Source organism: Nelusetta ayraudi, unplaced genomic scaffold, assembly GCF_046127955.1.
Source record: "Nelusetta ayraudi isolate G7.1 ecotype Tasmania unplaced genomic scaffold, CSIRO-AGI_Nayr_v1 ptg000031l, whole genome shotgun sequence".
Classification (NCBI taxonomy): Eukaryota; Metazoa; Chordata; class Actinopteri; order Tetraodontiformes; family Monacanthidae; genus Nelusetta; species Nelusetta ayraudi.
Genome location: NW_027466081.1, coordinates 5599002 through 5609134, shown reverse-complemented (window position 1 = coordinate 5609134; position 10133 = coordinate 5599002).

The following is a 10133-nucleotide window of genomic DNA, read 5'->3' as shown; positions in this document are numbered from 1 at the left end:
CTTTGTTCCAGCCGGCGTAATTATCTTCCAATTAGATTAATTCGGTTAGCTTCCTCGGCCGCGGCTCGGCACGCTAGCAGCGCTCCTCCGAGGGCGGCCACTCTGTCATGTTAACCGTTACGCAATTACGGCCGTAAGTGATAATAACTGCTGTTATTATCGACCGCGCGAAATGCAAAAGGCGGCCATAAATAAACAAGGCAGGTCGGACGGACAATGGGGGTGGGGAGAGGAAAGGACAAGAAATGGAAAGAATAGGCTAGGTAAAAAAAAAAAAAAAAAGGGTAGGAGAATTAAAGAAAGGAAAGAAAAACGGTGACGGGAAAGGCAGGACAAGGAATGAGGGGAAAGTGAGGAACACAAAAGGAAAGGACAGGAATGAAGGGAAGGACAGGATATGGAAAGAATAGGTTAGCTAAATAAGAGGGAAAGAGAATTAAGGAAAGAGAAGTAAAGCAGTGAATGAAAAGGGAAAGGACAAGAAGAAAAGGAAAGGAGAGATCAAACCAAAGAAAAACACTTCAAAGAATCGCAAAAGGTGAATAAACCGGTGAACGGGGCGAAAGATAAACAAAAGCGGGGGGGGAAAAACAAAACAAGGTCATCGTTTTCCGCTGCTGACGGAGTGAGTGATGGCGCGAGGTTGCGATACCCGAGAGCAACCCGGCGAGGGAGGCGAGGAGACCAAGGTCAGCCCGTTTCTTTGATAAAAAGAACCACGCACGTAAGCACACAAACCTCTGCCTCTCTGCCTCGCCACGCAGGGCCTCTCTCTCTCTTTATCTCTCTCTCTCTCTCTCTCTCTCTCTCTCTCTCCCGGCGCGTCCTCTCGCCCTCCCGGCGTCACGTGTTGCTCTTCGGAAAAAAATGCCTCCTGACTGGTGGGCCTAATTACCGGCTCTTCGCTGACCCGCACCGGGGCCGAGGCCTCGTCAAAACACTGATTCAACATGAGCCCCCGCGCCGGCCGGCCGGCCGCTGCCTCACACTAATGAATACTAATGAATAATTATGACCAGGCCGGCCGAACCTCAGCGGGGACAACATGTTAACACACCCACTTGTGGAGCCGGAGGAGGAGCAGGAGCGAAGCACCGGGTGCTCGTCTCCGGGCGCTTGCCGAAGGAGCACGCTACGATCCCCAGGCGCCCTCAAGGTTAAACAGACGAAAGAGAAAAGCGAGCGGGCCGGAAGTCTGCGAGCGCCGACCGTCGTGACCTGCGGAAGAAGCGAGGGGTCGACGCGCATCCGGCCTCGAGGAGCTTGCGATGTGATGAAATGTGTCAGATCCACTCCGGGGTCGGCGCTCCAGGCGTTTGCGAAGCCGGTGCCTCGGCTTCCAGCTCCGGCTCGTGGCGGTTCGGACCCGTGGCGGCGCGGCAAATGGGAGAGGTTTCCACCTTCGACCTCGCGTCAGCGGTCGGAAGCGTGCGAGGGAAATGTGCCGACGCAGTGGGGAGACGTGATCGGTCGGGGCGAGTCGTACCGGCAGCGTCTTCAAAACGTCCGGATCAAGGGCCGAGGGAGAAGCACGGCGCTTGGATGCTAGCAAGGCTTTGTGGAAATGCGCAGTCGGCCAGTGTGTTTACGTGCACTGCGGATAATCGGATTAGAGAATCGCGACATCTTACTCTGATCCATGACCGAACAAATCTGAGCTGTGGTCGGAGTAGGAGACCTGGGTTATTCGATCGTGCTCCGCTGATAAGGCTCCCTCAGCTTTGGCCAGGACATACAGTACAGCGATGGGGGGAAAAAAAGTTTTGGGATACTCAATGTATGTGTGATGTGCTGTGTTGTGTTGTGTTGCACTAAGAATCAGTCTTCAGTCTCCAAGTGCAGTTCATTTTAGGGCAGTCACCAACATTGACTGCCAAGATGACGCCCCTGGCAGCACATCCAGAGTACAAGAGTGCAAGAACTCCAGGAATTGAGGCTTCTTATTTTGTCTCATTAACAATAAACAAATTTCCCTTTGGTTTGTGTGACTCTGATGCAGCCAAACCCTTTGAAATACAAAAAAAAAAAAATCTCGTGGCACCTGTTTAATGACAATAATGTGGATTCATCACTTAGCAACAAGTACAATAGCGCTGTCCAGTTCGGTTTTGCTGCTATAGGTTACTTGTGCAGCACTTACTCTCCCCAATATGTATGTGACGATACTTGTTAGCTCACATGCGATATATACTGTATGTATTTCTATGTTATGTATGTATGTCTATGTCATGCTATAGCTAAACAAAAGTTACCGATTCTAAAAGGACAATGGTGCACTCTTCTCATACTTTACTCAAGGACATCGAAATAGAATACTTAAAGAATCCATATGCAAACGTGTACTTTTTAGACGTCAGGAAGAACGAGTGTTACTCTGTGAAGAACTAGCAGCGTCATTCAATTTCCTCAAGTAAGGGAATTTGAATATCTTTTGCACGGCCGTTTGCTATGTTTGAGGATCTAACCCGATCTGACCTTTTCAGCTACTCAGAATAACACTGACATCAGTGCTGTCAATTAAAGTCAAGAACAAATCTCGTAAACCCCAAGGCAAAATTCAGGGCTCGTAACGGGAAGCCGTGCCTGGCGGATTCTCCTTCCTATTTATTTATTTATTCAGTTATTAATTTGATTTGCACCAAATTACGGCGCGAGTGCGAGCGTAGGGGCCCTCGTGACGTTCACACACTGTTATTTTCCCCCATGTGCGAAAAATGTAAAACTTCTTGGTGTGTTATTTTTCTCCCCACCGTTTGTTCTTTTGATCTGTGTGTACATTATCTCCGGCGCTTTGAATTTCAATTTCGCTGTCATGTAAGCCCTTTTTCATCACAGCCGACGCTCGCAGCTCTAATAATATTCAACTTTTAGGTCACAGCGGAATGCTAATTAGATTGCTATTTTAATTAATGTGTCCCTGCAGGTTTCCGTATCAAGTCAGCTTTAACACTGCATTGTGCACTCTGAGCCTGCGAATTGCGGTGAAAACCTTAAAATAAAAACCACATCAAATAAAAAAAAGTGTGGGCGGATGGGGGGGCGAAGGGGGCGGGAGGGCGGGAGGGCGAGGACTTTAAGGTGTACAGGAGCGGCGCACAATTCAACGGTGTTTACATAAATTTCCGACTGTTGTTTAATAAAGTGCAAAATATGAATCACACTGGGGGAGTGTTTGAAAGTGTCTCAGTGAGCCATAATGGCTGTTTCCATTCTGCTGCTAATGAATCCATACGTGAACTTTCACACGGGATAAAAGCGGCAGCTTAGCTGCTCATTTTCAAGGGCAGTGCTGAGTTAAATGTGCTTAAAACAGAGGTGTGTGTGTGTGTGTGTGTGTGTGCATGCGTGCACGTGTGTGTGGGTGTACACACACATGTAGCTCTTGGCTGCATTTAGGGCCTTAAATTTGCTTCACATTCGATCAGCGTGTCAATTTGCCTGTTGGCATTTCTATCTAGGTGTGCGTGTGTGTGTGTGTGTGTGTGTGTGTGTGTGTGTGTGTGTGTGTGTGTGTGTGGGCACCCCGTGCACGTTTGTGTGTGTTTCCGGTTGTTTTGTCCTACAGCTCAGGGTGTCCCATTCATCATGTTGAGATGGGAGCGGAGGGGCCTACAGTACGAGCGCCGCCGCATTCCTCTCATAATCAAAGGTCACACCGAGGCACAGCCGCGTTCAGATTGCTTTGCAACGCACACGCACACACACACAGTTGAAACACGCACACACACACACTTGCTATTAAATCACGGCGAAATCAGGAAACAATAGAAGGGCTTTTCTGAAACAAACACACCAAACAAACCCACCAGACGTCAATGTTTATTATATGTTGAAATGAGAACGCGAGATAGCAAATGCTGCAATTGTCTGTGGACAGTGTGTATTAGCTGTTGTACAATACTTGATCCTTGTTTTTTTTCGTCATTATTATTAGCATTTCCACTAAAAATGTCAATTAAAGTTCAGACATTTGGCGACCGCTTTCATTTTGTCCCTTTCGCATCTCGTTCTTGCGAGTCGTCCGTGAAAACCTGCTCTTTGTTTTTCCCCGCACAACCACCTTAAGAACAGCAGAGCCAGGCCTCTTTTTATTCTCTTGCACACCAGCAAAAAAAAAAAAAATTGATATTCATGGACGGGGACGGTGCGCGTGTGAGGAGGGGGCGGGGGGTAGAGAAACTATTTGGATGTTTATTATACTTTAAAATGAAGCGATCCGCATTTTTGCTGCCTGCGAGGTAATTAATGTGGGGAAATCTTGAATTAAAGATGTAAATCCTGACACTTTGGCAGGGGGGCCGGTAAGGGACAGTGGTCTCCAAGGTCTGGATTATTCTTAGCGTATACCAATTAACACCATGTATCTTCTTTTATGTTCACTTCAATTAGGAGCCTTTACAATTTTTAAGTTCTTTTCTTCTGGGTAGTTAGAGAATGTCAGAGAGACGGATCAAAGGCATTAGCTGCCGTCCGCGCACCATAGGTAACGCCGATTTGCATAAAGAAATCTGCATATTGCTAAGAAGCTTTTTCGTTTTCCTTTTGCATGAATTAGAGCGCCGGGAGACGGTAGCGGCGGAGCGTGGCGCGCGAGGTGTGCGCGCGAGGTGTGCGCGGGGCAACTGGCGAAAACTCCGGATCGTCGGGAGTTTCTGGGGAGAGTCCGCGTGACAACGCTGATGAGACGAGATGGATGACAGCCGGCGGAGTGAATGAATCTGAGATTTCTCTTGTAGTTCCAGCTGTTGACGGCGGCGCGTCGAGGAAATTGGGGTGACGCAAGGCCGCTGTTACAAGCTGTCGCTCGCCATTAAGAGTGTTAATAACGTTCGCGAGCGAACGCAGCCGTGTTAGCACCCAATAACTCCCGGCTCCCGAAGCGATGGCGGGTTGTTTTTTGGGTTTTTTTTTTCCCAGAGCTTTGCGTGTTTTCCAGATCTTTTTAACGGGCCTGCAAATCAGGCTCGGCCTAATAGGTTTCTCCTCGGCACTCCGTTGCTCTTTTCATCTGCTTTTTCTTCTCCCCTTCCATTTCTTTCCTCCCTACTTTCAACTTGTGCCTCAGGGTTTTGCTATCTGCTTGTTTTTTCCAAGTATTCTTAAAGGACCCACGTTCTATTCAATTTTTAGACCTCTGTTGTTTTATGCCGGACTCCAGCGAAGCAGCCCAGCATCAATTGTTATCAAAACAAAACAAAAAAAAAATAGATCTTTGGCATACTTAGCCCTATGTTTACAGCCTCCTGCAAAAAAAAAAAAAAACACGTCCGGTTTGAGCTTCCTGATAAAATTGATGCTTGTTGGGCCTCGCAAGTGTATGGAAGAAGACAAAAACAATGTGGGGCAAAAAAAACAAAACACCTGGTTTGGGGGACCAGGGAAAGGTAGCAGCAATCTTTATGACATCACAAATGGCTGATGTCCAGAACCATGCAGCATAAAGCTGAAATGTGGGGCAAGCAGACGTAAAAGGTGGAATTTTTCCTCATGTCTGGAGGGCTCAATAGAGAGCTCAGACAGAGAAAAGTCAAAGATGAAGTCAATTTGGCTCATCAAGGGTCCTTTAATTTTCAACTGCTTCTGCGCGTGTCCGCCTTCACAGGGGCGGAGCTAAGTGGTTGCCAGGGGTGGCCATGACCGACCCACAACGGGGGGGGGGGTAATTCGACACACTCCAGCATCTCAATGCATATATTTGCTGATTGATGTCCAGCATCTTTCTTTCTTTTTTAAACATGTAGTCCTGACTGGATGATTAGCCTGGATTCTGTTACTAAGATCCAGGCTACTACTAAGAAGTAGTACTAAGACACTAAGAAGTACTAATAGGATACTAATAGTAAGACATTTAGCGTAACCCTGACCCTGGAAACAAGCTGGTATAGGTTGATTCTTAATATTTAACATTAGTGAAGATTTCCTGTTCTCTAATTCATAGGCCGACTGTTATAAGGTCACACTGAAACAACTACAGTAACACTAGGCATTTCAGAAGTCTACTTATTGCCACTCGTCTGTGAGTTATGATCTCGCCCTGGCCACCCCAGGGCCACACCTCCGGCTCCACCACTACACCTTCCTACAAGTCACCCGCCGCTGAGACCCAGATCCCAATGAAAGACACGGAGGGGAAACTAAACAAACAACCTGTTTGTTCCTGATAATCACTGCCCCTTAATTCCATCACGCTGTCAGCCACCAATAAATCAATGGGCAAATGAACTGACCGGGCGATGAGGAATGGCCGCGCCGAGCGCGCGCCTCCGCATTATTTCTATTGATGTTCCCACCAGCCGTCGGTCCTGGAGATATTGAATGCTCTTTAAGCGAAGTGCTGACATCATAATAAAAGGGCCACCACCAAACCGGTCGGCCGTGCGGTTTGGAAGCTGCGGGCTAAGGAGACGGACGGCCTCTGAAGAAGAGACGGGGGAGGAAGAAGAAAGGCAGTCTTCAAAGTCGATACCGGGGCCGAGCGCTTTGGCTCGGCGTTGGCCACGTGCGCCGCACATCGTGTGAAACTGCAGACACTTCTCCGCGCGGGAACTTTGAGGGCCGGAGCGGTGCGGAAAACGCAAAAAGGAACGCGAGGCGGCTTGCGAGAATCGTAAATATGACAGCGATCATGCGCTCCTCTGACACGAAAACACACCCTTGACTTATTTTGGAATCTGTCAGTTCAATCGCAGCCTTTTCTCTCCCTCTCCGCCGCACGGAGGAAGAGCGCCGCAACACCGAGGAATGTATATTAAAATTGACACTGCATTGAGTTTATTTTTATATCTACTCCGATGCTCTTTCACCCCGGCGAGTGTGCATCTGCACCTGACTTTTTGTGATGACAGTATATTTAATCCATTGTTCGTGACTTCATAAAATGAAGGGAGGGAGGGGCGGGGGAGGAGGGAAAGGCTCGGCGAATTCAAACATCAAAACATTAAGTTAGGTGCCGTGTCTGTGTAGCTGTGTGTTTTCATAACCCAGGTGTCTCAGAGCATTATTAACAAAAATCCTTTTCTTTTCTTTTCTTTTTTTTTTTTGTTGCTGCACGTCCCCGCATTTCCAGGGCCAATAACAGCAGCCGGGAGACGCCGCTGCGAGGCAGACGCAGCACATACCGCCATCTAGCGTCGGAAAAGGAGAAGATGACCCCTCACTCGTCTGAGCAAAAGGGAGACGCTTCATTGTCTCCCTTTTTTTTTTGTGCTTCTAGAGCTTTATTTTGTTTGTTTTTTTGTTTTGTTTTAAAGGGCCGCAAATGAGAGCAATGTTTGTCACTGACCGTAATAAACAAAACAAAACAAAATGACAACATTCTAGGAACGAAGTACTTGTTGTGTGGCGTCATTACGCACAGCAGGCTTTTCGCATGAGGGACGCGGGTCCGCCGTGCACCCCGGTTTCGCACCCCTCCCCGTTCTCCAGCGGTGTAAAAACAAAAAAAACAACAAATAAATAAGCGTTCGCATTAATGTATGCAACCCAAATAAACAAATGCGCGCGGCGGCGGCGGCGTGCACGCGGGGACCATGAATATGTATTCGCCGAGAGCGCTCCAAACAAAAGACACAAAGGGAGGCCCAACCTGTTGTCGACTCAGCCCCCTCCCCTTCCCCGCTGCGAGAACCCCGATTCCCTTAATAATCGCGCATCATTACGACAATAGATGTTAGGCAAAACAGCCCGAGCGGGGCAAACACACGTAAATACTGTATATCGCTGTTGCATCCGGCGCTTTTGCATGCGATTAGTTCACCTCCTCGCCCTCCTGCTGAGAGATGTGGAATATCATCACACACGCATTTCTTTTTATTATCATTTCCAGTCTGTGTGTGTGTGTGTGTGTGTGTGTGTGTGTGTGTGTGTGTGTGTGTGTGTGTGTCCGTCCCGTCATCCTCCTAGCAGCCGCGCACTGCATCATCCAATCGGCCCCTCATTGATCCTGTCCGATCGGTTGCCCGCCGCTCATCGTTCTCAGAGGTTTCCGCCCCCTCGCGGGACCTCCTGCCACCCTCGATCTGGCCGCTCCCGAGCCTTCATTACGACCCTTCCGACCCCGTGAAAAACACGGCGGAGGAGGATTGCTTCCGCGCGGCCGCCGTCTATATATCTATGTGTATGTGTGGAGGAGGAGGCCCCCCCCCCACCTGCCTCGTAACGCTCCGCCGGACCAGATGGGAACCACCACGTGCTCGGAGCGCACTTTTTTTCTTCTTCTTCTTCTTCTTCCTCCTCCTCCTCCTCCTCCTCCTCAGAGGCTTGCATGCGCGCGAGAGAGGCTCTATTATCCAAAGACGAGATGACAGTCTGCAGCTCCCCCACCACGCAGAAACATGAAAATGGGCCTGTTTGTTTTGGAAGGCCAACACGGAGCGAGTATCTCGGAAAGGTCAGAGCGGGGATCAAGGTTTTTCGGGACAGAACCCCCTCCAGAGTTCCCCTCCTATAAAACCCGGTGATGTCACCTTCAGGATTAATGGGAATGTGCTCTGGCAGGCTGGACTTCTAAAGGGCCGACAGCGCTTTGAGCGGCCATAAACGAGGGGAGCGCGAGTCCTGTTCCTTTATGGCCCTGAAATCTGGACGGTCGCGACCGCGGTGGCGGACGAGGAAGCCCGCGCACGCCGGCGCTAGCGCATAATTCATCCGTCTCTGAGGAGCACGGCTAGCTACGGCGGCGGCGGTTTAATATGCAGGCCAGTTCTTGGTGGTATCAGATCAATGGCGGGCTTTCGAAATGAGACACAGCCGCTGAATCAGGAGGAGGAGAGCGTCTTCTGAGAATATTAACACGCCACTTTAATTCTCCTGAACAGCTTTTTTTTTCTTTTTGATTGAGCTATTAACTGGGACTTTTGTCACGCTAATTTCACGCTTTTTAAACACGTGGGTTACGCTCCTACACCACATTGAGCCAGTTAAGATATTATTATAGCATCCCAGGAAAGGTATAGCACTCCAACCTTGACTGCTGTGTTTTTTGAGGTTTTTTTAAGTGCTGCTAATACTTTCCAAAAAAATCCTTCCTGAGTGAAAAACTGCCAAACAGTTTGTTCCTCTCATCCTCTCCATTTTTTTTTTTTTTTATGAAATAAAGGTGACTGAAGAAAATCAAAGCCTTTTCCCCGGCACCGGCGCGGTGATTGCGGTGCGTTTCGCCATAAAGAATTGCATTTTAATGGAGAAAAAACGTAACCTACATTGTGGTCGTCCCCGCGCTCCGGCAACACAAAACCCAAAAGGCGCTCTGATCTATTTATCTCTCGCTCGCTCTCTCTCTCTCTCTCTCTCTCGCGCATGCCGCAGACGTGTTGGGGAGAAACGTGTCGGAGCTCCCCGTTCGCCTGCCTCCTTTTCCGTGCATTATTCAGTCTTTTCCTCAAGTAACAGCCGCCCTCCGCACTACACGCAGGCACGCCGACCACTAACACGCCACGCTAATGTTATGTAAAAAACCGAATGATGAAATTCGAGGAGGCCGAATGAAAGAGAAACCGCGCGCGTGCCTCTGTGTGTGCCTGCGTGTGTGTGTGTGTGTGTGTGTGTGAAGGAGCTGTGTGAGCAGAAGCCGGGGCCCTATTTGGCGTGAGACTGGGTGTGTGTTCAAAGGTGAGGCCTTGGGTGATGGAGAACAGGATTCCCATACCTCCTGTAAGTGGAGGGGAGGATAAAAGCCGGACCGTAATGACCTTGGCATAATAAGGTCTCGCTGATTTCCATGATTTTTTTTTTTTCTCTTTTATTTTGCACTTTCATGCCGCGGATCTCGTCCACGGAGTTGGTGGGTGCAGGGGGGGAGGGAGGGAGGCAGCGGCAGAAAGTGGGAGCTTTGTCCGGGTTCCTCGCCGCACGCAGCCGAGAACACTTACACCGAAATCGAACGCTGGGAGGAAAAAAAAAAAAAGAAAAAGAAAAAAAAACCCGGGTTCCCATGTTCGAGTCATTATGTAAATGATTATTATCTCGAGGCAAATTAATACATGAAACACATTTTTCTTAATGGGCTGCTCGCCCACCTCCCCCCCCCCGTCCCAGCCTCCCCTCCTTTTCTTTTAGGTGACCAATTTACTCGCAATTTCCTTAATTCATGAAGTTATTTAGAATGTGATGTAATGCCGGGCTCCTTTTAATCT